Here is a 27426-nt window from a genome sequence, read left to right on the forward strand (position 1 = left end):
CCACCTGGCCTCTCGGCTTCTGGCTGTGTTCCCAGAAGTGGGCAAGCCAAGTAAAAGTGGGCAGCGTCACCGGTTCTCCAGCTAGGGCTGGACGACGGAGCCGGGGGCAGACCGGACTCCTGCTCCCGCTGGGGGACTCTGACCCCGTGATAACAGGGAAGGCGGTGCGGCCGCCTGCCAGGCGTGATACTGCTGACTGCACCCACCACTGAGCCCCCGGGCCTAGGTGGCTGGTTCTGTGGTTCGGCTCCTGAGAAAGCCGCTGCTGTCTGAGGACCTAGATGAAGAAAGGGACAGGGCGAGTTTGCCCCTGGACTGGGCCACTGACTGCATCAAAGACCTGTGCTCGCTGTTGGTCGCACTCTAACAGGTCGTTCCCAAGGTTCTACATAATTCATCAGACTTAGTCGGTCCTGCTCTGTGGCAAAAAAGTAAAAACATAGCTGGTAGTTACATGCAGCAGTGTGACTTCAGAATTAAGCAGTTCTTGATACATTTTAAATTCTTATTTTGTGAACACACAAAATAAGGCGTTGACTGCCCTGCTGTGGATGCCCCTTAACTAAGTGACTGATCAAAGTTACAGTCCCAGATAACCTCCTGATAAGAGGTGCAGAGAAGGACACAACCTGGCCTGGGGTATTGCTGCAGTAACCTGAATCTCGTGTGGGAGACAAACTATATTTGAGTCACATTCTACAGAGTAACTGGCCTCTGGCCTCTTTTCTGGGTATGCTGGGTCTTCGGTTGCTGCTTGGGCTTTTCTCTAGCTGGGGCAGTGAGAAACCTGCACACTGCAACCAGAGTGCAGCCTCCGCTTGCCCCAACTAGAGCAGCATGTGCGATCTTCCTGGATCAGGGATCGAACCTGTGTCTCCTGCATTGGCAGGCGGATTCTTTACCACTGAACCACCAGGGAAGCCCTGGCCTCTGTACTCTTAAACTTTCAGGGTCAAGAAACACAAAGAAAGACTGAGGAACTATTCCAGTTGAAAGAGTGCTGAGGGATCTGAGAACTATATACAGTGCTTAACTGTGGACCGGATTCGGGGGAGGGTAGCTGTAAAGGACATTATTGGGTCAGTGGGCAAAATTTCAGTGTGAAGGTGGATGGGCCAATAGTATGCTAGTAATATCACATTTCATGAGTCTGATAACAGTCCTGTGACCATGTCCTTGTGTTTGTAAATACATATAGAAGTAGAGGGTTGACCAAAAAGTTCATTCGGGTTTTTCTGTTACATCTTGTGAAAAGCCTGAATGAACTTTCTGGCCAACTCTATATTTAGGGAAAAAGACAGCACAGTCTAAAACTTCATGGGGAAAGGGGGAGGGGAGAAAATGATGATATGGATGTATGATCAGTGGGGCAAAGTGAAAGCGAGTCATTGGCGAAGTTAACTAGGCAAAGAGTGTTGGCGAATTCTTTGCACTGTTCTTGCAACTTCTCTATGCATTTGAAAGTACATCAGAATAAAAAGTTACAAAAACAAATGTCTGCCCTGGATTCACAGCAATGTAAAAATCTGCCACTGATAAAAGCTTACAATATTTCATCTTTTCTAAGATGCATTTTGTTCATCTTCTCACTTCTCTGAATTTGGGTTAAATGTTTTTTTTTTTTAATTGTTGTTGTTGTGCTGGGTCTCCGTTGCTGCACACCTGCTTTCTCTAGTTGAGGTGCATGAGGCCTGCTCTTCATTGTGGTGCAGTGGCTGCTCCTGCCGTGGAGCACACGCTCTATGCTCACAGGCTGCAGTGATTGCAGCCCTTGGGCTCGGTGGTTGTGGCACAGCGGCTTAGTTGCTCTGTGGCATGTCAGATCTTCCCAGCTCAGGGATTGAATATGTGTCCCCTGCATTGGCAGCAGATTCTAATCCACTGGACCACTAGGGAAGTCGTTGCGGGTGCGTCTTGGGATCAACGCTGTCTTAGAATTCATTGTGTCAAGTTTTGACAGTTTTCCTTTCTTTGTCCTTTGTCTTAGCATCAGAGGCACCTTGGGTGTGATGAAATGTGGTATTCTCTCTGGGCTTTCCTGGTGGCTCAGACAGTAAGATGTTCTCCCTGGCTGTGTTGTTTGAAGAGGTGGGGAAAAGAAGATGGTGCTTTGAGTAGCTTTGTGTGTCAAGTTTTGCTCACAGGAAGTTTTACTCAGCTATTGTCTTTGCCTCAGGCCAGATATCTAGCTGCCTTTGCTCATTTCCACTTCTGTGCCTGCTAGGTATTTCAAACTCAACACATTCCAGGCTGGATTTCTGTGTTCACCTCTACCCTCAAACTGCTCTGCCTCTGGGTTTCTGTCTCAGAGTGGAACCTGACTTTTAGCCAGAGTTGGCTCAAAATGGGCCCCTGAGAGGAGCGCAGGGACCCGTCAGTGCTTACAGAGATGGGTTGTGGGTGCATCCCTGTCTCACCTGGGACACAGGCTGCTTTTAGACTGCCTAGGTTTTGTCTTTGGGCTCCAAATATCTGTGCCTCGTTTCCCCCATTTGTCAAATGAGGATATTTTCCCCAAGTCTATCAAGATAATGGACAAGCAAGTTCAGTAACCATAAAACTCTGAAATCCCGTGACTTAAAACAGGAGAGCATTTTAGGAAGACTTTTATAGCATCATTCAAAGTGAGCGCCCATGAAGCAGACCTGCTCTGAGCTCCCGTGTCAGTGAGGGCAGGGGTATGGGCAGCCCTGACTGCCAGCCCTTCCTCCCAGGCTTCTTCCCCGTGTGGAGTCTGGCTCCTGGGTGAGTCAGGGGGGTGCTGGTTTTACACCGGATGCTGGCAGGCACCACCAGGAGCAGGCCCATTTTATGGAACTGGCCATACCTGGTGCTCCCAGGGTCCTCTCCACCCGGGGCCACTGGTCAGCGTCACTGGACCTTGCGTGGCATCGTATTTTCTCACTAGTCTTGAACCGCTCATGTGTCAGACTTGGGAATGGCTCCATCTGAATCTTTTTAGCACCGTTTGATTTAGGAAACTGCATCAGCTCAGGATGGTAACACTTTACTATTTTGTTTGGCATGGACTTCAAGCAACTGCAATAGCAAAATACAGTGATTTCCCCATGGCCTGGTTTCTTCAGTGCTGTGTTTTGTCTGCATTTTGGGTGATTACTTCTTGGCATTTTTTGTACAATAATTTTCTTCATTTGTTTGTTTCTGGCTGTGCTGGGTCTTTGTTGTTGTGTGGCCTTTTTCTCTAGTTGCAGTGCGCAGGCTTCTCATTGCGGTGACTTCTCCTGTGCATGGGCTCTAGGGCGTGCAGGCTTCAGTAGTTCCGGTTTGCGGGCGGGCTTAGTTGTTCTTCCGCACGTGGGATCTTCCCCAATCAGGGATGGAACCCATGTTGCTAGTGGACTCTTTACTGCTGAGCCACCAGGGAAGCCCGCTTCTTGGCATCTCTGAGTCTGCTGCTGGGCCACTGAGTTGTTGGTGTTGACGGTGACCTTCACAGCAGGCTCATTCTTCAGAAGGAGAAACCCAGGGTTTCTGAGTTTTGCTGAATTCTGCAGACTTTTAAATACATGTAGAGAACAAAGAGGGCTCCCCTTGTAGCCCAGTCGGTAAAGAATCTGCCTGCAGTGCGGGAAAACTGGGTTCAATCCCTGGGTTGGGAAGATCCCCCGGAGAAGGAAATGGCAACCCACTCCAGTATCATTGCCTGGAAAATCTCATGGACAGAGGAGCCTGGTGAGCTGCAGTCCACAGGGTCGAAAAGAGTCGGGCATGACTGAGCGACTAACACTTAGAGAACAAAGAAGATCAGCAATTTTGTGTGACTTGCCTTTAGCCTGGGGCTTGGCCGGAATTTAAGATAAGAAAGTTGGATAACACTGAGCAGGGGCAAATTGTTCCTAGGGTTTTCTAAATAGATTTTGTAGTCTTTGTTATTTTATTCTCTTGTGTTCTTTATTGCCAACACAAAATGAGAAAGGTTCTGGCAAAGGCAAAGTTTCTTAACAGATGAATAGAAATGGACTGGGACACAAAGTGTTTGGTTAAAGTAATGCTTTTAATTTGGGGGACTATCCAAGTTAATGTTCTTTCCTTATAATTAGGTTTCCTAATACAAAATTCTTGTGTAACATTAGGACATTCTTCATTTGGTTTAGAGCTAGAAGGATGTTTTCTCATATATTCTGGATTTCAGATTCCTGAACTTATTCATGGAAAAACTTTTTTTTTTTTTTGGTATTTAAAACTGCTTTGTGGGTTTATATGCTATCAGTAGGCATGAGGCAGGATGTAAAGGTTGGTCTGTGTAGTCAGACCTCAGTATGTGTTCACTTACCAACTCGGTGACTTTGAGCAAATTACCTAACCTCTCTATGCCTCGGTTTCCTTGCTTTTAATATAAGGATGATAACATATATACATATATATATATGGATGATAATAGCACCTCCCTCACGAGGCTAAATTCCTCAGTTTTAGGAATGTGCCCATTAAAAGATGAGTGCTGAAGAAATACTAGTTTTGTATTATCAAAAGTTTATTTAGCAAGAGCGAGCATCCTGTGGGGGTGTCAAAGGTCGAGACATCTCTGCTGTATCTCTGACTGTGCGCAGAAAGTAGACCCCAGTGCCTGCACTGCTGGGAGCAGGGCTTTAAGAAAATCTCCTGGAGCCCGTTTTACTTTTTCTCTCTCAACCTTTAAGGTCACTGGACTGAAATAAAAAGAAATTGCAACAGTTACCCTACAAAGAGAAACTATTCAGAATGGTAAAATATGCAAACACTTCAAAAACTGATAAACACAGATTAACTTTAAGGAAAGAATGTATTCACCGGGATGCTCTCCTCACCCTGCAGGCTCTGTCCTCACTGCCTCCGCTGTGGAGGAGAGCAGCATGTGGAGTCGAAAAGTGTGCTGGAGTTCTGCTTTGTTCTGATAGTTTCGGTAGTTGTTTTTTTTTTTTTTTAAAGATGAGGTTTGTGCGATGATGCAGTTTACAGGTCTGTCCGTTTTCACTGCTGTTGAAAGCGTACACCTGGTGACTTCCCTGGCGGTCCAGTGGTTAAGACTCTGCTTCCAATGCAGGGGACATGGGTGCCGTCCCTGCCTGGTTGAGGAACTAAGATCCTTCCTGCCGGGCTGTGCGGCCAAAAAAATAATAATAATAATAATACATCTGGTGTGCTGAGGTGTTCCCTCTGGTTGGGCTTCTAGTTTTTTCCTGAGCAGTTAGGAACCTTCACATAGCATTCTGTGAAAAATTTTATGCTGCCTCTTGTCTTTCTCTTTGGATTTGAAAGCACACCCCTGGGTTTTTCTTCCAGGCCTGCCACTGTTCCTTTCTGTGGCTGGTGGGATGGGTGTGCAGTGGGGTCTCTCCTCAGTGGCCCCTCCCTGGGAGGTGGGTGGGCGTGTCAGCCCTCTCCTCTCCACCTCTGCCCCCGGCCAGGGAGGTGGAGCCAGCTCACTTGCACCCTGGATGGAAACCTGTTGCTTGAATTCTTTCAGTTGTTTCTTTAGTAATTAGTGAAAGATGGAGTATTTCCTGCCATATCAGTAAACAAGGCTGTCACAGCCATCAGCAATTCCAGCCCTCCAAATGTGAATTTCTGAACTCTGAGGGCACCCGGGAAGAACAATGCCTATGCCTACAATAAGGTAGCCGTGAGGTTGCACCACTCCCTATGGTGAGCACTGAGGAAACTCAGCATGTGAAAAAACGTAGGATACTGACCCCAGATAGCTGAGATGCGTGTGAGAGAAATGATTTTAGTGGGCCCAGACTCTTGCATCTTCCCATATGTAGAAAAGTGCTAAATTCCTTGAGATAATCTGGTTTTCTTTAATTCACAAAAACAGCTTTTGATGTTCAGACTACTTGCACTTTGTTGCAAACCTATATAACCTGACATCCTCCCCCAATTCCCCCAGGGTTACTTGAGATTACTTTAGGCTTGAAGTCCTAAGAATTCCCACCAAAAAACCGTAACTCTCAACTTTTAGGTTGTGACTATTTTTTAAGCTGACATTAGCAAGATTGTGTCTGTTAAGTGTTTACTTATTTGATGAAGAAAAGCAAGCTCATGCCTGTCGGAATCAGCCCGTCTTCCTGGGTATCCTGAGGACATTGCTCTGGCAGGTGTGGAACCCTGCAGGCAGCTGCGGAGGTGCTTTGTGCTGACCTTCTGGTCTGTTCTTGGGCTAACTGTGAGCAAGGAGCCATCACACTAATACCCACTCACTTCAACACTGGGATCTCAGACATTTTGGAAATGAAACAAAAGGGTTTATGTGAAGTCTCTTCTGGAATTTCTTGCTTCGGTAGAGAATCAAACGCTGATCAAACTAGCCGGTTCTGTGACCAGTGATAACATTTCTGTAACGACAGGTGTCCCGGGACCTGCACCCTTGGGTCTGCTCTGCCTTCCTCGCTGCTGGCTGCAGCGTGCTCTCGCCGCTTACTTCAGACAGAGAAATGTAGGTTACTCATTTGTTTCTGGAAACGTATCTGCCCCCACATCTTTCCTCCACAGTGGTGTCCAGGAGGAGGCGACCCCCCGACCTCCGTTTACTGGGGCTGGTCCCGCTCCAGTGCTTCAGAAGCTGTGTACAGGCTTCATGTGGGACAAAAGGGAAGTGCAGCTTCACATTCCACGTCTTTGTTGCTCAGGTGGGAGGAAGCCTGAGACTCCTTGGGAAGTCAATGACAGACCCTCCGAAGTAAGCTGAAGTGACTTTGTTTGATCAAACTAGCTATATGTGCCTTAGCATTTGTAAACCTGCAGCAGGATAATGTATTGAAATTCAATATGTATTTCTTCTGTCTTTTCCATTCTAAGATGGTACCAGATCTTGGTGTTCCCTTGCTTCCAGGATTTTTTTTTTTTAATTGGAATCAAAGGATGGAGTTTTTTTTTTTTTTTTTTTAATTTGGCTGCACCGAGTTTTAGTTGCAGCATGGGGGCTCTTTAGAAAGGTCAAAAAGATTGTCTTTAGAAAGACAATCCTAACATCGTCCATCAGGTGAATGACTGGACCCACTGTGGCAACCCTCACCTGGAACACTGCCCTCCGTGAAACGACAACCATCTGTGCAGCTACGCCGATGCTGAAAGAGAGTCAGTTCAGGGAGGCCACGTGCTGTAAGGATCCATTTATATGACATTCTGGAAAAGGCAGGACTGTGGGATCAGCAAACATGGGCAGGTCAGCACGTGTTTTTGGTGATGGAACTCTTCTGTGTTCTCATTGTGGTGACAGTTATACAAATCTGTACCTGTTAAAACTCTTGGAACCATATATATGCATGCACATGTGGGTCAGTTTTTGTGTAAGCAGTTTCTTTTTGTTTGTTTTTTTTTCGTTTTAAAGGGAGAGAGAGGTCATTTTTTTAAAACTTCTGCCTTCGGCCCTGTAATATAACCCCCTAGGGGGACCTCCTGGGTAGACCAGCATTTAACACTCGGAACTCCCAATGCAGGGGGCCAGGGTATCATCCCTGGTCAGGAAACTAAATCCTGCATGCTGCAGTTATTTTTTTTTATGAAAATAAAATGGGTTTCTTGTAGACTGCATATAGTTGGGTCATATTTTTTTAATCCATTCTAACAGACTCTTTTGATTGGTGTATTTAGACCATTCACATTGGAGGTGATTATTGATATAGTTGGATTAATATCTGTTCTATTTGTAAAGGAACCTTCCATTCATTGCACTAATTTGTTACCTTTTTAAAATATACTCCACTCTTTTTTCCTGTCTTCTCTGACTCTAATGAGCATTTTATATGATTTCATTTTCTCTCTTCTCTTAGCATATCAATTCTTCTTTTGAAAAAAAAAAAAATTATGGTTGGCCTGGAGTTTGCAATATACATTTGCAACTAATCTATGTCCATTTTCAAATAACTCTGTTTCACTTTACAGATAGTGCAGGTACGTCTTAACAGAGTGTTCCCAGTTCCTCCTTCCTGTTCCTTATAACGTTGCAGTCGTTCATTTCACTCATTCATAAGCTATGATCACCAGCACCTTGTTGCTGTTTTTATTTTGAATAGTTATATATTGAATCAGTTAATAATAAAAAACATGAGGGAATTCGCCAGTGGACTGGGGGTTAGGGCTCCGTGCTGTCACTGCCGAGGGTGTGGATTCAATCCCTGGTCCGGGAGCGAGGATCCCACCAGCCATGAGGCATTGCCAAAAACAAAAAAAGGAAAGAAAAAAGAATGAAACGCTTTATTTTACCTTCATTTATTCTTTCTCTAATGCTTTCCCTTTTTAAATGTTGATCTGAATCTCTGACCTATTAGTATATATTATTTTCCTTTTCTCTGAAGAACAACATTTTTTGCAAGGCATGTCTCCTGGCAATGCATTCCTTCAGTTTTTGTCTGAGAAAGTCTTTATTTCTTCTTCACTTACGAAGGACAGTTTCTTTGGATATACAACCATAGGTGGGTGGTTTATTCATTCAACACTTCAGGGGTGTTACTTCATTCTCTTGCTCTTGGTTTCTGACAAGACAGATGTGATTCTTTACTTTGTTCCTCTACGAGTGAGGTGGTTTCCCCCCTCGGGCTTTCCTTAAGGATTTGTCTTTGGTTTTCTGCAGTTTGAATATGATGTGCCTAGGTGTAGTCCTTTGGTGATATATCCTGATTGGTTGTTCTCTGAAATTCCTGAATGTGTCTGTCCTCTGGGATCTGCCATTAAGTTTGGAAAACTGTCAGCCATTGTGACGTCAGATGTTTCTTCTGTTAATTTCTTTGTTTCTTCGTCTCATATTTCAATTATGCATATATTACACCTTTTGTAATTGTCTCACAATTCTTGGATATTCTATTCCTTTTTCTCCCCCTCCCCTTTAGTTTTTCTCTTCTTTAGTTTGAGACGTTTCTAGTGATATAAATTAATGCTTACTGAATTCTTCCCTCAGCCATGTCCAGTCTAGTGATGAATGTATCAAAGGCATTCTTTATTTGTTACTGTATTTTTGATTTCTGGCATTTATTTTTGGTTCTTTATAAGAGTTCCCATATCTCTGCTTATATTGCATGCATGCTCAGTTGCTTCAGTCATGTCTGACTCTGCAACCCCAGAGACTATACCGTGCCAGGCTTCTCTGTCCATGGGATTTTCCCAGACCAAACCTGTATCTTCTGCATTGCAGGTGGATTCTTTACCATTGAGCTTCCGAGGAAGCCCCTGCTTATATTACCCATCGGGTGTTTTTGTAGGTTGCTCACTTTTTTCCCTTTACAGCCCTTAGCATGTTAATCATAGTTAAACTCTCAGTCTGAAGTGAAGTTGCTCAGTCGTGTCCGATTCTTTGCGACCCTATGGACTGTAGCCTATCAGGCTCCTCTGTCCATGGGATTTTCCAGGCAAGAGTACTAGAGTGGGCTGCCATTTCCTTCTCCAGGGGATCTTCCCAACCCAGGGATCGAACCCGGGTCTCCTGCATTGCAGACAGACGCTTTACCATCTGAGCCACCAGGGAAGCCCAAAACTCTCAGTCTAATAGTTGCAAAATCTTTGCCATATTTGAGCCAAGTTCTCATGCCTGCTTTCTCTCAGGCCTCCTCAAGCTCTGCTTTTTCTTGCCCTTAGTTTGGCTTGTAACTTTGTGTTGAAAGCTGGACTTGTGGTAGATGTCAGAGGCTTCAGAGGCTTCAGGTGTCTTCTGTTGTCTCCCTGTTGTCTCTGGGTTTTCCCAGAAGCTCTGTCTGAAACGGAGCCTGTGTCTGGCAGCGCCCACGGGATAATGCATGGCTTTTCTACCAGAGCCCCGTGCATGTGGTGCAGAGGTGCTGGGTGAGGGAGGCGTTCCTAGGAGTCAGACTGTTTCTGTGGTCGTGAGGTCCTGGGCTGCGCCCTTCAGAAGTTTCTTAGCTCCCACCCATCCTTTTTTTTTTTTTTTTTCCATGCCAGTTGTAAGACAGGAAGGCTAGAAGAGGTTCCAGTTGTCAAGTTGCTCTTTGCCCTTCCCCCATGTCTGATAAGGCTCTGTCTGATAAAATAGTTTATTCTGAGGGAAGAAACACCCTTTGGTATGGATGTTTTTGAAAACGGTTACTTTTCTCTGGGTACATTTCTAAACTGTTAGTTTTCTTCTCTTCCCTGTCTAAATAGTGAAAGTCTAATTCTTTTTTTTCTCCAGTCTTTATCATGAAGACCCCATGGGGCTCCTGGAAATAAAACTCATATAAGTGTGTCATCCCCTTTCCCTCCCAGTAGCTCAGGAGTTTTAAGTTTCATCTCGCCACCTCTAGCCTCCAGCATTTGTCAACTGCTGTTTATGTGGTTCTACCAGTTACTGGCTTTCGGAGGATTCTGCCCCAGGAAAGCTGTGAAACTGAAAAAGGAGTTGTTCTGTCCATTTTTGCTTCATGTTTTTTGTTGGACTATTTTTAGGTATGCTGCTAAGTTGCTTCAGTTGTGTCCGACTCTGTGCGACCTCATAGATGGCAGCCCACCAGGCTCCGCTCTCCCTGGGATTCTCCAGGCAAGAACAATGGAGTGGGTTGCCATTTCCTTCTCCAGTGCATGAAAGTGAAAAGTGAAAGTGAAGTCGCTCAGTCGTGTCCGACTCTTAGCGACCCCATGGACTGCAGCCTACCAGGCTCCTCTGTCCATGGATTTTCCAGACTGGTGCCATTGCCTTCTCCATCACAAAACCTAGCCAGGCCTAATTCCATGGCCCCAGTCCTTGCCCTTGGCAATGGTTCACACCCTGAAGAGTGGCTTCTCTCTGGATCCTAACAAATCCACCTCTTATCGCCTTGTCTCTCAATGAATTTTTGCAATGAGACATCAGGGCCTGAGTTTCATTAGTTTTGGCCGAGCTTGAGTCCCGGGAAAGAGCTGAAGGACAGGAGGAAAAAGCAGTGGGAAAAATGTGCCAAGGAATCCCCTTCATAGCCCGCCGGAAAATTTGCTAAATATCTGACCAGTGCTCACAATTTCATTGGTCTGATCCTTGGCACAGAGAAGAGAAAGGACAGAAGAACCCCCACTGGCTTGTGTAACAGCTACTGGGGCTCAGCAGATAGTGCCTTTGGGACATGCTGAGGAGTAGCCTCTCCAGAGTCCTTCAATTGCGCCCTCTGCCGCCTGCCTGTTCGCAGGAGGTTTGAGGGAACAAGAAACAAGAGATTGTAAAGGAATTAAGATTTCGTTAGGCATGTCCCTCCAGTGAGGACCTCTTACCTTAACCAGAGGTCTTCTGGGGTCTGAGACTGGGCCGTGTGAGCTTTCTGCTGAGTTTGTTTTTCGCTGTCCCGGTTTCCAGCACGATGGGCCTTCCCCTGCGCTGGATTTTCTTCACGTTCTGCCTCTACCGCGGGAGCTTTGCTGAGTTGGGCTCCTGCTGTGCCTGGCCTCTTCCACGTGGAGGTTGTTTCAGCCAGGTTAAACCCGAGTTACGGCACCATAGATGTCACGCGAGTGTATGTTCCTCGGTTCTTTGTCTCCTCACAACAAAGATTTGGAGCGACGGACATTAAAGCCCTCAGCGTGTCACAGCTCTCGGATCTTGGACAAACCGTGTTATAGCTCTTAGGCAAATCAGTGTTACAGCTCTATTTTATTTAGAAGATAGCAGGAGAATCCATCCTCAAAGTGTGAGGGCATGCCAACCCAAAGACTTGAAGAGAAGAGAGTGGAGGAGAGAGAGAGAGAGGGAGAAAGGGAGAGAGAGAGAAGAGCGCACGCACGTGGGAGAGAAAGGTATATTTCAGTTCAATTCAGTCACCCAGTTGTGTCCAACTCTTTGTGACTCCATGGACTGCAGCACACCAGGCTTCCTTGTCCATCACCAACTCCTGGAGGCTGCTCAAACTCATGTCCATTGGGTCAGTGATGCCATCCAACCATCTCATCCGCTGTTGTCTGCTTCTCTTCCTGCCTTCAATCTTTCCCAGCATCAGGGTCTTTTCTGATGAGTCAGTTCTTTGCATCAGGTGGCCAAAGTATTGGAGCTTCAACTTCAGCATCAGTCCTTCCAATAAATATTCAGGACTGATTTCCTTTTTGGATGGACTGGTTAGATCTCCTTGTAGTCCAAGGGACTCTCAAGAGTCTTCTCCAACACCACAGTATATCAGTTATCAACATCAACACCACAGAGTATCAATTCTTCGGCACTCAGCCTTCTTTATGCTCCAACTCTCACATCCATACATGACCACTGGAAAAATCATAGCTTTGACTAGACAGACCTCTGTTGGTAAAGTAATGTCTCTGCTTTTTAATATGCTGTCTAGGTTGGTCATAGCTTTTCTTCCAAGGAGCAAGCGTCTTTTAATTTCATGGCTGCAGTCACCATCTGCACTGTTTCCGTGGTTACCCCATCTATTTGCCATGAAGTGATGGGACTGGATACCATGATCTTAGTTTTTTGAATGTTAAAAAGAGTTTTAATCCAACTTTTTCACTCTCCTCTTTCACTTTCATCAAGAGGCTCTTTAGTTCTTCTTTGCTTTCTGCCATAAGGGTGGTGTCATCTGCATATCTGAGGTTATTTATATTTCACCTGGTAATTTTGATTGCAGCTTGTACTTCATCTAGCCCGGCATTTCGCATAATATCCTTTGCATATAAGTTAAATAAGCAGAGTGGCAATATACAGCCTTGACATACTCCTTAGGTATATCTACATTTAGGCTTATTATATCTCCTTGGTGAGTGGACATTTTGAAATCATTTAATGCCCCTCTTTATCTCTGGTGATTTCCTTCCTCCAAAGTCTGCTTCTTCTGGTGTTAATATAGTCACTCTACATAAAGAAATAGTGTTTGTATGGCTTGTTTCATCCATCCTTCTACTAAAACACGAAGTAGATTTCCTGAAGAGAGCATGGATTTGGGTCTGATAGTCCCTCTCTTTTAGTCTGTGCATTTAGACCATTTACATTTAATGTAACCATTAATATATTTGGGTATAAGTCTATCATTTTATTATTTGTTTTCTGCTTGTCCCCTGTGTGTGTTTATTGAGGTATAGTTGACATATAACTATCCTCTATATTTTTATTTCTATTTTTTTCCTTTCCTGGATTACTTGAATGTTGCTCAGTGTTCCTTTCTTTTTCTATTTCATTTTTTCTTCCAGTTTTTTTTGAGATATAATTGACATACAACACTGTATAAGTTTAAAGGTGAAGGTGAAGTCGCTCAGTCGTGTCCGACTCTTTGTGACCCCATGGACTGAAGCCTACCAGGCTTCTCCGTCCATCGGATTCTCCAGGCAAGAATACTGGAGTGGGTTACCATTTCCTTCTCCAGGGGATCTTCTCGACCTGGGGATCGAACCTGGGTCTCCCGCATTGGAGGCAGACGCTTTAACCTCTGAGCCACCAGAGAAGCCCATATATAAGTTTAAGGTCTACAGAATGATTTGACTTACATACATCTTGAAATGGTTACCACAGTAGGTTTAGTGAACACTTATCATTTCATACAGATGCAAAATGAAAAAAAAGAAAAATAGTATTTTTCCTTATTAGAACTGTTGAGATTTACAGTCTTAACAAATTTTCATATATAACATAGAACAGTGTTTATTAATTGTATGTACTGTGTTGTAGATTATATCCCTAGTACTTATTTATCTTACAACTGGAAGTTTGTACCTTTTTAAAAAAAATGTATTCATAGATAAGGTTTATTCCAGTGTTTACATAAAAATGAGTTGATGTAGAACAGGAAAAGGTTTTTCCAAAGGGTTAAAATGTATCAAACAACAGAACTTGGTCCTTCCATTTAGTTTGAATTCAGTTGGCTGACTGCATCATTATTAATATCCACCCTCACTAATCATTTTCATCACACACGATATCAAAAGTCTTCTGGGTGGCACTTCCTATTTCCCTGGAAGTCTCTTAAACTGCTTTCAGTTACAAAAGAAGGGCAAGGATTTTATCAGCTCACACTCTAGTCCGTTGGAGACAAAAATACATCCCCTCAATTCTCTAGTTTAAATTGTGGCTCTTGGAAAACAGTGTCCAAATGAAGAAATTAGCACTAACACACAAAGAACGCAGTATAATCTCTGTATAACAGTAACTTTGCTTCAACTTTTTTTCATTAAGAATTATTTTTATTATCTCTCCACAAGGAAGTTATAAAAATACCTGTAAAAACATTGAAAAGGCTCTTTAAAATCCTGGAATGAAGAATTCTGACGTATGAATTATGATACATCTATGATTTGCAAATAAAAGAATCAAATAAATTATACAAGTTGGAATTTCTGAATGACTTTGGTAGGAGTTTACCAGAAGGAGCTAAAACATCAGACCTTAACAATTTTCTGTTTTCATCTCAGTTGAATTTTTGATCTGTTGACAGGCACAGTGCACACCGGAACTTGCTTCTGCCACTAATGATGAAGTCAATCTGAGGGACAGATATTTGTATCCTGGATGCACCAGGCTCTTCCATGCAACTGACTGGAGTAGTCTTCCCTTATTTGTTCCATCATGTTTTAAATAAAAGTAAATATACACATGGTAAAACATTTAAATGGTACAAGAGGATTTAAAATAATCAGTAAATATCCTTTTCTCCTATAACCTAGAAAATCTGATGTTTTCCAAATCATCAAACAGTCATATGAATAATTTGCAAAGTGAAGTCAACCTTAGAGTATCTTCATCTGAAAATTATTCTCAGGATTTCTGGAATACCTTGATTCTCTCATATTTTACCTCTGTCACAGGGGAAAGCCATGCAGTCTTCTCCTTCTGAAAAAAACTAGGAAAGCAACTTACATACTCTGCTCAGAAACAGCAAGTGCAGGCAACACCTTGTACCCCATGGATCTGGTCCTAGCCATGGGCAGGGGCTCTGGTATCCACCAGAGACATGGGCGGGTGCCCGGAGCCCAGCTGTGCCCTTCTTGAATGCCTCTGATCCTCCGGGCCAGCTGAGCATCCTTTGAGGAGAGCGTGATGTGGCCGGCGTGTAAGGAGACAGGCATCCTCGAAGAGACGAATTGGAAACGCTTCTGCCCCCTCTTGCAGGGCCGACAGGGCCTGGGTTTGCCAGCTGAAGTCCACACCATGAGTGAATTTAACACGTATTTCTCTTGCCGGCGAAGGAGCGGGGATGGGGGCAGGAGTGGAGAGGAAAAGGAGGCTCAAGAGAAGGTAGACTCTCTCCGCGAGTCTCCGTGAATCTTCACCTCTGTTCTTTCTTGGTGCTTACTCTTGGGACCTAACTGTTGGCTGGTGTCAGCTCCAGGGAGCTTAGAGACGGCGGCACGGCTCTTCTGGTCTGGGCGGGTGGGAGAGGAGACAGTCTCAGGCAGAGGAAGGGACGGGAGGCTGGTTGGATGAGAGTTGCAGGCGGCAGAAGGGGGTCTTTCTTAGCAGCAGGCGCGTGCCCTTCTGGAGCCCTCGGATCGCTTGCAGGAGCGCATGTCTCTGGCGAGCCCGTGGATGGGAGGACGTGCCTGGACACGGGCCGGCGGGCGGGCGGCGGGAGCCGGGCTCGCTGGGCGGCCCTCGGTGTTTCGGGCTCGCGGGTCCGGTGGGCCCGTGGCGGGTGCGCAGAGGGTGTTTCGGCCCCTGGGCTCCTTCTGGATCTGGGTCCGGGGGCAGAGACCGGGAGGGCCAGGTCTCCCCTGCCGGCCGCCTGACCCAGCTGGGTGGTGCTCTGGAAGTTTGTACCCTTTGACCAGATTCTTCCAGTTCCCCTCCCAACACCCCTCTGCGTACCTCCAGTAACGACAAATCCGATCTCTTTTTCTATGAACTTGTTTATTTTTGAAGTATAATTGATTGCAGCACTCTGTTAGTTTCCCGGTGCACAGCGTAGTGATTGGACATTTCTATACTTTTCAAAATGATCGCCATAAATCTCGTTACCATCTGTCACCATGAAAGGTATTACTTTATTACTGACTATATTCCCCTACATTATTATCGACTGTATTGTTGATTATATTCTTAGTGTTCCATTTTAATCATTTTTATTGATGTTTTTCACCATGTATCTCTCTATTTTAGTGGTTGCTCTGGAGATTATAGTGTTCATATTTAGCTTTTCTCTGTCTGCTTGGAAATAAGATTGTGCCACGTCAAGGGGAACATAGAAGCCTCACCACCACTTAGTGCTACATCTTCGTGCATCAAAAACTGCTTCAGACAGTGTTGGAAATTTTGCTTTATGCTGTCACACATATATACATCATATATACATACGAAATAGTCTCGGGACTTCCCTGGTGGTCCAGTGGCTAGGACTCTGTGCTCCCAGTGAACGGGGCCTGGGTTTGATCCCTGGTCGGAGAGCTAGATCCCACCTGCTGCAATGAAGATGGAAGGTCCCAAGTGCCACAGCCAAGACCTGGCACAGCTACATAAATACATAAAAATAAATATTTCTTAAAAGTAAATGAGAAGTATAAAAAGCTGACTGCTTTGGCCACTTATTAAAAATTAGGGACTCCCTGGCAGTCCAGTGATTAAGACTAGGAGCTCCCACTGCAGTGGGCAAGGGTTCCACCCCTGGTCAGGGAACCAAGATCCCACACCTTGGATGGCACAGACCAAAAAACCATAAGTCTCATATTTACATAGTTATTTGCCATTTCTATTGCTCTTCCCTTATTCTCGAAATTTGTTTCCCTCTGGTATTATTTGAATCTGAAGAATTTCCTTTAGCCTTTCTTACAGAGTGGGTCCGCTAGAGAGCTCCCCTCTCGCTTTAGTGCAGATGGTACAGAAGGTGAGGATTCAGCGTAGCGCTGATGATCAGTGAGTGTCCAGGGTGCCCGGTCACTGCTAAATGCTGCTGATCAGTGAGTGTCCAGGGTGCCCGGTCACTGCTAAATGCTGCTGATGAGTGAGTGTCCAGGGTGCCCGGTCACTGCTAAATGCTGCTGATGAGTGAGTGTCCAGGGTGCCCGGTCACTGCTAAATGCTGCTGATCAGTGAGTGTCCAGGGTGCCCGGTCACTGCTAAATGCTGCTGATCAGTGAGTGTCCAGGGTGCCCGGTCACTGCTAAATGCTGCTGATCAGTGAGTGTCCAGGGTGCCCGGTCACTGCTAAATGCTGCTGATCAGTGAGTGTCCAGGGTGCCCGGTCACTGCTAAATTGCCTTGTGTGAACATCATGGTTAGAGTACTGGAATTGCCTGGTTTCAGTCACACAACATGCGCACCACATGGCAGTCAGCTGCCCTGTCCTGCGCCAAACAGGCAGAGGCAGCTAAGCCGGGATGAGTGCCACCTGATAGCCACCTTTGGCACAGATGGTAAAGCATCTGCCTACAATGCGGGAGACCCAGGTTCGATCCCCGGGTCTGGAAGATCCCCTGGAGAAGGAAATGGCAACCCACTCCAGTACTCTTGCCTTGAAAGTCCCATGGATGGATGAGCATGGTAGGCTACAGTCCATGGGGTTGCAAAGAGTCGGACACGACTGAGTGACTTCACTTTTGCTCCTTCTGACTTAGTGACCCACCTGTCTTGAAATTTGTGCTCCCCTTCCCTTGTGATGGAGCAAAGTCCAGACATCAACCATATGCTTCCAAGGTCGCCTGGTAACATGGGAGCCCTGTGTGCCAGCTTTTCCAAAACCATCAGATATTTCTCTTTGATAGTACAGAATTAAATAGGAATTTAATAGACTTAAAGGGAATTAAATAGGTTTCTTTCCCCCCTCATTAAAGAAATTTCAGGCTTTAGAAAAAGGCAGGGGAATACTCGGGGGTTTGAAAGGTTGTTGTTGAATCACGTTGCTGGGATTCTTGGCCCCTGGAGGAGAAGAATTCAATCTCGGGCCAGAGACGAGGCTTGGTCGCTCAGAGCTTCTGTGTAATAAAGTTTTATTAAAGTATAAAGGAGATAGACAAAGCTTCTGACATAGGCACCAGAAGGGGGCAGAAAGAGTTACCCCCTTGTTAGTGTTAGCAATGAAGTTATATACTCTCCAGTGAATCCAAAGAATGTCTGGAGGTTGTAAAGACCTCACCAGACCTACTCCCATAATTTACATTTTAAGATAACAGAATTAGCCAGAAGGTTTTATCCAGAGACTGTCCTCAGGCAGAATACATTATTGTTATATAATCCTTGTAAAGAGCATGTCTATTCCCATAATTTACAGAATTAGCCAGAAGGTTTAATCCAGAGACTGTCCTCAGGCAGAATACATTATTGTTATATAATCCTAAGGAATGTAGAGAAGGAAAAAAATTTGTCCTTTCTTCCTCCTTGAGAATTCCAGACCCCTCTCTCCTTGGGGACCCCTAGACTTCTTAGCAACCTGCCTAGGAAATGACTCTCTCAGGTTTAGGGACCTCTTGAAATCATTTGAGGCTAGGCTGGGTTTTCAAAAATATTGAATATTTATTTATCTGTTTGGTTATGTCGGGTCCTAGTTTCCATACGTGGGATCTTCGTTGTGGACTCTCTAGTTGTTGGCTTAGTTGCTCCATGGCACGTGGGATCTTAGTTCCCCAACCAGGAATCGAACCTTTGTTCTCTGCATTGCAAGGCAGATCTTAACCACTGAACCACCAGAGAAGCACCAGGCATATGTCTGCAGACCAAGATACACGACCTTCAGACGCCCAGAAAGGTCCCCTTCTCAGGAAGGCCTTCCCCATCTGCCCCATTTAAGGCTGTGAGTCGACGATACCCTGCCTCCTGCTCTGTTTCTCTCATATTACTTATCAGTATTTAAGACAGGGTTGGCTTATTTGCCAGGTTTGTCTGTTTCGTTAGTTGCTGTGTCCTAAGTGCCTAGAATGGTGCATGCTCAGTGTGTGTGTGTGTGTGTGTGTGTGTGTGTGTGTATATATATATATATATATATATTTTTTTTTTTTTTTTTTTAACCTTGCTGCACGGCCTGTGGGATCTTAGTTCCCTGACCAGAGATTGAACCCAGGCCCTCAGCAGTGAAAGCATGGAATCCTAACCACTGGACTGCCAGGGAATTCCCTCAGTAAATATTTCTTGGATGAAAGAACACAGTTTTGCAACTTGCTTTTCTTCCTTTTTAAAGAGAAGTTGTCCCTGACATCCTCCCATGGTGTACATAATCACACCGGGCACCTCTCCTCTCTTTTCATGTTCCCCCTGCTTATCCTTGGGCTTCCCAGGTGGCGCTGGTGGTTAAGAACCTGGTTGCCAAGGCAGGAAACGTAAGAGCCCCAGCTTCGATCCCTGGGTCAGGAAGATCCCCTGGAGGAGGGAATGGCAACCTACTCCAGTATTCTTGTCTGGAGAATCCCATGGACAGAGGAGCCTGGCAAGCTACAGTCTCTGGGGTCACAAAGAGTCGGACACAACTGAAGTGACTTAGCACACATGCGCACTGCCATCCTAGCTTGGTTTGGCCACCTCATGCAAAGAGTTGACTCATTGGAAAAGACTCAGATCTGGGAGGGATTGGGGGCAGGAGGAGAAGGGGACGACAGAGGATGAGACGGCTGGATGGCATCACTGACTCGATGGACGTGAATCTGAGTGAACTCCGGGAGTTGGTGATGGACAGGGAGGCCTGGCGTGCTGTGATTCATGGGGTCACAAAGAGTCAGACACGACTGAGCGACTGAACTGAACTGAAAGCTACATTGTGTGCTGTTACTACCTGCAAGTGATTTGAGGGAAATGACATGCTCGGGGACCCTTGAGCTTTAGGATGGAGAAGCACGGGCCCCTGACATGGCCTCTTCTGTGTGAAGGAAGGCCGTCTGATGTGCTGACGCCCCGACACAGGCCTGTCCTCTCAGGTCTTAGGCGGGTTGTTATATGATAGTCCCTGGTGCCTCAAACAGTAAAGAATCTGCCTTTAGTGCAGGAGACCTGGGTTTGATCCTTGGGTTGGGAAAATCCCCTGGAGGAAGGTATGGCAACCCACTCCAGTATTCTTGCCTGGAGAATCCCCATGGAAAGAGGAGCCTGGTGGGCTACAGTCCATGGGGTCTCAAAGAATCAGACATGACTGAGTGACTAAGCACAATCTGTTGAAGGAGGTTGTACAGATCTCATGAGTCAGAAGCTGGCAGGTAACCGCTGAAAAGCAACCATGTTACAGAACCTAAGACCCTGGAGAGCATCACAAGGCGTTGGCAGTGAAGCCACCTCCTGGGAAAAGCAGGAGGATCCAGCTCGCGCCTCGCCTTTGCTGCTTGCTGATAGGAAATGAACACGTGCCTGCCAGGTGCCACTGCTGTGTGATGCAGTGGGGGTGCAGCCCAGGCCCATTTCCTCTGCTGTGCCGTTTGCAGCACTCCAGACCCACCCGCCTGGCTGCTGTCTGTCTCTGGCTGATGGCTTGTCATTGGCCCCCAGCACACTTCTGCAGGGGAGCAGGGCTTCTTGTCAAAACCACCTGGGTTCCAGGGAGTAGAGAATTAAAACATCTAAGAGGGAAGAATACAGGGATTGTGTCTTGTGGAAAATGGGATGGTCTTGAATAAGTCTTCGTGTTTGAAAAGGGTGTTAAGAAGGAAAAAGGCATCTGTGCAAATTACTTTGGTCACCTCCTTCAAGGAGACCTCCTTGATGGTTCATCTAGTGGTTAAGAATCTGCCTATGACACAGGTTCCATCCCTGGTCCAGGAATGTTCCATTTGCTGCAGGGCAACGAAGCTCGTGTACCACACCCTCTGAGCCTGTGCTCCAGAGCCTGCAGGCCGCAGCGTCTGACGCCCCCGCAGCCTAGAGCCAGTGCTGCGCAGCCAGAGAGGCCCCCGCACCGAGAAGCCGCACCCCGCAACCAGAGAGCGGCCCCCCTTGCCGCAGCCAGAGAAGGCTCATGTGCGGCCGCGGAGACCTGGCACGGCCCAGAGTAAATACATAAATGATAAGAGGAAGGAAGATAATAGGAAATCTTAAAGAGAGGTTTCAGACCACTGCAAAATCCTTAGAGGTTCCAAGGAGACAAAAAATTATTATGAAGTGAATGCTTAACCACTGCTTGTTATACTCAACGTATTTTAAAATTAATTTTTATTGAAGTAGAGTTGCTTTGCAATCTTACTTTAGTTTCTTCTGTACAGCAAAGTGGCTCAGTTATATGTATACATATAACCCCTCTTTTTTAGATTTCTTTTCCTACTTAAGTCACCATAGAGCATTGGATAGAGTTCCCTGAGCTATACAGTACATTCTTATTAGTTATTTCTTTTATACATCAGTAATGTACATGTGTCAATCCTCAACATATTTATTTTAGACAAGGTGGGTGATGGTATTGTGTACATTACTTATATCCCTGCCCCCCCCCCCCCCCACTTTGGATCTTCTTCTATTACCTGTTAAGAAACTGGCGTTTAAAATTTCCATCTGTTTCTAGCTTTGGTTCCTTCAGTTCTTGCTTGGTTTGTTTTGAGGCTCTGTTGTTAGGCATGTGGATATGTATGACATGCCTTCCTGCTGAATTATCACTATGAGAAGTCCATCTTCTATCTCTAGAAGTCTAGAGACTTCTTCAGTATTCTTCAGCATTCTAATGTTTAAAGTATGCATGCTATGGGTTCTAACCAGTTACTTTTTAAAAATTGCAGCTTTACTTAAGAAAATGACAGTTTTATTGAGATACAATTCACACACCATCAATTCACCCATTTAATATGTATAATTCAGTGGTTTTTAGTAGATTCACAGGGTTGTGCAACCGTGGCCACAGAAACTTTCAGAACATTTTCATCATCTCAAAAGAATCCCACGTTAGCACTCATTCCCCGTTTCATTCAGACACCCCACCCCCATTAGCCCAGGGCAGCCACTAATTTATTTTCTGTCTCTATACATTTGCCTCTTCTAGACATTTCATTTACATGAAATCATGCTATATGTGGTTTTTATGACTGGCTTCTTTCACTTGGTATAATGTTCTCAAGGGTCCTAAGTGTTATAGCGTGTTTCAGTATTTTATCAAACCATTGTTTCTGTTTTCTTTAAAAAAATTAATAGACTTTACTTTTTAGAGCACTTTTAGGTTCGCAGCAAAATTGAATAGACAGTGCAGAGAGCTCCCATATATTGGGTTAGCCAACAAGTTCGTTCATGATTTTCTGTAATATCTTATGGAAAAACCCAAACAAACTTTTTAGCCAACCCAATACTTCTCCCACCCCATAGCTTCCACCACCAACATCCCTCACCACTGTGGTTACAGTTGACAACTCTACATTGATACCATGGTCACCCAGAGTCCAGAGTTTACACTAGGGCTCACTCCCTGTTTTATGCCTTATGGGTTTTGGGCATGTATAATAACATGTTTGCACCTTTACAGTACCATGCAGAGAAGTTTCATTTCCTTAAATCCCCTGTGCTCTGTCTGTTCATCCATGCCCTGTCCCCACCCCCAGCAACCACTGATCTTTTTTACTGTCTCAACAGTGTTACTTTTTCCAGAATATCATATATTTGGAATTATATACTATGTGGCCTTTTAGATCGTCTTATTTCACTTAGTAATGTGCATTTAAATTTCTTCCAAGTCTTTTCACGTTTGCTAGCTCATTTTTAAAAAGTGGTGGATAATACTCCGTTATATGGATGTACTCCAATTTATCTTTTTTTTTTGGCCATGCTGTGTGGCATACTGGATCTTGGTTCCCCAGCCAGGGACTGAACCCATGTCCCTTGCATCAGGATCATGGAATCTGAATCACTGTACTGCCAGAGAAGTCCCTCTATTCACTTATTGGAGGATATTTTGGTTACTAACAAGTTTTGGCGATTATGAATTGAGCTGCTCTAAACATTTGTGTGCAGGTGTTTCTGTGGACTTCACTTTTCATAATTTATTTGGAATTAATATTCTGCCACTTCACATGTAACATAGAAATCCTGCGAATGTGTACCACCATCTCACCCACTTTGATAGTATAGATGTTATATGTATTACATCTACAAATCTTACAAATTTGACAAGACAATGGTATTTTTTTTTAACTTTAGTTGTATTTTTTCCAAGTTTACATTTTTTCTTTCATTTTAATCAGACATTTGTTTTTTTTGATTCTGTTTATTCCTTTCTAAAAATATAAGTTTCCATCTGGCATAATTTCTCTTCAGCTAAAGCATTTCTTTTAGCACAGGGCTACTGGCATTTCTCTCAGTTTGTGTTTTTAATTGAAAATGCATTTGGGGGCCTCCCTGGTGTTCCAGAGTCTGAAGCTCTGTTCTCCCAATGCAGGGGCCCTGGGTTCCATCCCTGGTCAGGGAACTGCATCTCACATGTCACAGCTAAGAGTTCGCGTGCCGCAAGGAAGACAAGATCCCTTGAAGGATGTTTTTGGTGTACAGAATTATAGTTGGACAGAGTTTTCTTGCTGTTGTTGTTTTTAAGCATGTGAAAGGTGAAGTTGCACAGTCCTCTGGAGCCCATTATTTCTGAGAAGTCAGCAATCGTTTTGAATTATTGTGTCCTTATATGTGATGTGTTGTTTTTCTCTGGATGTTTTCAAGATTTTCTCCTTATGTTGCTTTTCCTCAGTTTGGCTCGATGTGCCTGGGTGTAGTTTTATTAACCTTACGCTAAATGGGGTTTACTGAGTTTCTTGAATCTGTACATTTTTGTTTTTCACCAAATTTGGGATAATCTTTGCAGTTTGTTCTTCAGTCCGTTTTTCTGCCTAATTCCCTCTCTTCTCCTCCTAGGATGTATGCTAGACTTATGAAAATTATCTTTTTAATCCCTGAGGCTTATCTTTAAATAATTTCCTTTTCTCTGTTCTTAAGATTGGATGATTTCTATTCATCTGTCTTCAAGTTCTCTGACTTTTTCCCTCTGTCATATCCATTCTGCTATTAAGCCCTTTATTTGAATTTTAAAAATTCAGATATTACGGGTTTTTTTAGTTCTCAAATTTCCATTTGGCTGTTTTATTGTTTCTGTTTCTCTGCTGAGGTTTTCTATATGTGCATTCATTAGGGGAATCTTTTCTTTCACATCCTCGAGTATAAGCTGGCAAAGGCTTAATCTCTGGTTTTGATTTCTCTTACTCTTTCCTGGTTCTTCATTTTTGTGAGTAATTTTGGACTATGTCCTGGACATTGTGAAGGTGTATCATGGGGAAGGAAGTTTCTGTTACGTTCCTCTGAAGAGTGTTCATTTGTGTGTGTTTTAGTAGGCAGTGCTATTGGCCTCATACTGAAAACTCTGCCTCTGGGCAGCAGCTCAAATCTCATTTCAGTTCTTGTATTCTTTTTGTTAAAAAGTGTTTATTTATTTGGCTGTGTTGGTCTTAGTTGTGGCATGCAGGATCTTTCACTGTGGCACGCACGCTGAGTTGCCCATGGCATGTGGGATCCGGTTCCCCGACCAGGGATTGAACCCAAGTCCCCTGCGTCAGAAGGAGGACTCTTGACTCCTGGACCACCGAGGAAGTCCGCCAGTTCTTTTATTCTTGGCTTAGCTGCTTAGAGGCTGCTCCACACACGTATAGTTGGGTTGTCTGGTGAATTAGGGAGCATTTGCAGAATTTCGGGCTTTCTGTCTTTCCTTCTCTTTTTTTCAGGATTCCTCACTCATTTTCAGTTGCTGTGGTTGCCCTGAACTTGGCAAGCTATCAAAACTGTTTTTTCTATCAAAGTTTTAGCTGCTTCACCTGCTGTGTGAGTGAACTGGAACAAATTGGCCTTCTTGGGAACCAAACAACATTTGTATTCATCTCAACCTGTGGTTTTGACTTAGGATGTTGTCAGCAAGCTGAACTATTAATATTTACAAGCCTGTAATAGCTTATGAAAGAATTAATTATAGAAATAAAAGCTGTAGTAACTAACGTTAACTTAGTGGGTGTGTTTAGAGTAGAATAGGTACCAGTGAAAAGAACATTAGGTTCTGGCCTAAAACATCCAGCCCTTCTCCACCCAGGCGCACACAATCTGGGGCGCACAGCCTGTGTTTTTTCTTTAAAAGATTGAGGTCTTATCCTGGCTTTCTTCATGACCCATGTCTTCGTGCGAACCCAGCTGGATTTACTTCAGGCCAGTTTGCACCGCCACTGAATCAGAGGGAAGTATCTTTGCCATGGGATGATTCTTTTTTTCAAAGTTGTCTCTAAATGGACTTCCCTGGTGGTACAGTGGATGAGAATCTGCCTGCCATTGCAGGGGACACGAGTTTGATTCCTGGTCTGGGAGGATCCCACATGCCGAGGGGCAACTGAGCCCGTGAGCTGTAACTGCTGAAACCCGTGCACCTGGAGCCTGGGCTCTGCAACAGGAGCAGCCCCGCCCTGCAGTGAAGAGTAGCCCCTGGTTGCCATAAAGAGAAAGCCTGCGCGCGGCATCGGAAACCCAGCCCAGCTATTGATCAGTTACACATAAAGTGTCTCTCATCGTAAAGGCAGTGAGAAAATACCTTCCCTGCTGTTGCCCACGGGCCACCGGTTAGGGACACAGATGCTCAGAGAAGTCAGGACCCCCGTGGCCGTCAGTGCACGGCTCCCTTTAAAATGCCATTCCTCCAGCCTGTGCCTTAGATCCCGCACTTCTTTTCCCAAAGTACTTCTGAGGCCAGTTTCTAGTGTAGGGACTTCCCAGGTGGTCTAGTGGCTAAGACTCTGAGCTTCCAATGCAGGGGGGCCAGGTTTGATCCCTGGTCAGGGAACTAGATACCACATGCCGCAACTAAAGATCCTGAGTGCTGCAATGAAGAAGATCCCCTGTGCCTCAACTAAGACCCAGCGCAGCCAAATGCATAGTTAAAAAAAAATAATAATAATTTAAAAACGATTCTAACATAAATCAAGGATGGGAGATAACATCCGACAGCAGGAAGGCACGGCAGGTCCCCGAGGCCCGCATCCTCCCATGCAGAGTGGGGAGATGAGTCAGTGTGGGGCTTCCCTGTTTCAGGGGGCTCTTGTCAGAGGTGAAGTTGCTCATTTGCTAGGTCCCCAGGCTAACAGTGCACCAGGGGGCCCTTCCCGAACCTGCCGTCGAAGCTGTGAGGGTCATCAACCAGTTCTCTGGTTGAATTCCTCTGTGTCTCCTTCCTTTTCCCAGGACCTGCTTGTCCCCTGTTCATCTCTCCTGGGCGTAGATCTTTCCAGGGAGGCCTCTTCCAGTCTTCTGAGGGGGCGTCTCCAGGCCTGGCTGAGTAGGCTCCAACCCAAAGGCTGTGGCCGGGCGTGGGGGCCTCTTGATTCCCACAGAAGATCGTGGGCAGATGGTGTCTCTCTTGAGTTGTGCCAAAGCAGCTGGAATAAAATCTCTGGAATCCACTTCAGGGTTTGATTAGTAGGGTAAAGGAGCAGTTGGCCTTACAAACCCAGAGGATCACACATTACATTTTACATATTACATATTCTTCTGGTAGATTTTTTACTTAAGTGGGAGAGGGAGAAAAGAAAAGGCTTAAGGGCAGTAGGTTTGTGCATTCACTTCTGTGTCTCTTGGGCAGTCCCTTTCCTTTCTTTCTTTTAGACTTTTCTTTTGAGTAAATGTGATATGATCCACAGTGTTTGGAAAAGAGAGACCAGTGCCCTCTGTTACATTATGTTGGATTGTTTATTAATATATGTTCTTTTTCACTGTTGTGTCAGCTTTGATTCCGTTTCTGATCCACATCATTTTCATCTTTGGCTATGTGTTTGTGGATGGCCATGTGTACAGTGAGCTGGGCTAGAGTCTTAGAAATACTGTCATTTGTGTCCTAAGACTGACCTGGCTTTCAGCATTTTCCATGTAGGCACATTTTTAAAAACGTTTCAGCATGTTGAGGATGATGTGAAGTTGGTTGGAAAGAATGACACAAATGTGGTTGAACAGGCGCCTCTGGAGCTCTGAAGTGTCAGGGCGTTTCCCTGTTGATGTTTAAGACAGGTCTGTTTGGCCACCGTGCACTGTGCTCTAGTACCTCTGGTTATGTGATTGGTTTGCTGCTAATGGTGCATAATGCACTTCTGCCAACGTTTGTGTGGATGTCCAAGAACAATTCATGTTGCCTTCCCTCCGGTCCAGAAAAAGAGAGGGAGAGAGAAAGGGAGACTGAGCAGATGTTGACGCAGACTCTGTGCAAAGGCCAGAGGGAGACAGGAGACAGTGTCTGTGGTGAGACTGGCTCCAGGGCTCTAGGTGTAAGAAGCGTGGCCCCTGAGGCCTGTGTCCCTGAGACCTCATTCCCTGGACTCCTGCTCAGTGATGAATGGAGCCCAAAGATGTTATGATGGACCTGAGAGAACCAGGATGTCAGAGGACGAAGGTGCCTTGGGCTGTGAGGTTTGGCCTCCTTGTTTGATGTCTCAGGAAGCCCAGGCTCCAAGAGCTGAAGCACTTGAACTGAGGCCTCACAGCTGCTTCATGACCAGGCCTACTAGCTGGGTCATCCCAGGAGTGGCAGCAGAACTCCTGAGGACCTTGTGCTTCGGACTAGAAAGGTCCTCTGTCTGATAAACTGTGGATGTCTCTGTCATTGTACCTGCGGTCTTTCTTTGGTCCCACAGCTAAGCCACAGGGCTTGTTGGCCTCCAGGTGTAGCCCAG

At 45.2% G+C, this 27426-nt stretch overlaps 1 pseudogene; it reads right to left on the reverse strand.

Moving 5' to 3' along the window:
* Positions 1-222: 222 nt before the first annotated feature.
* Positions 223-27357, reverse strand: LOC138091623 (histone H3-like centromeric protein A; annotated as a pseudogene).
* Between the last annotated feature and the right edge of the window lie 69 nt (positions 27358-27426).

Source organism: Capricornis sumatraensis, chromosome 15 (assembly GCF_032405125.1).
Source record: "Capricornis sumatraensis isolate serow.1 chromosome 15, serow.2, whole genome shotgun sequence".
Classification (NCBI taxonomy): Eukaryota; Metazoa; Chordata; class Mammalia; order Artiodactyla; family Bovidae; genus Capricornis; species Capricornis sumatraensis.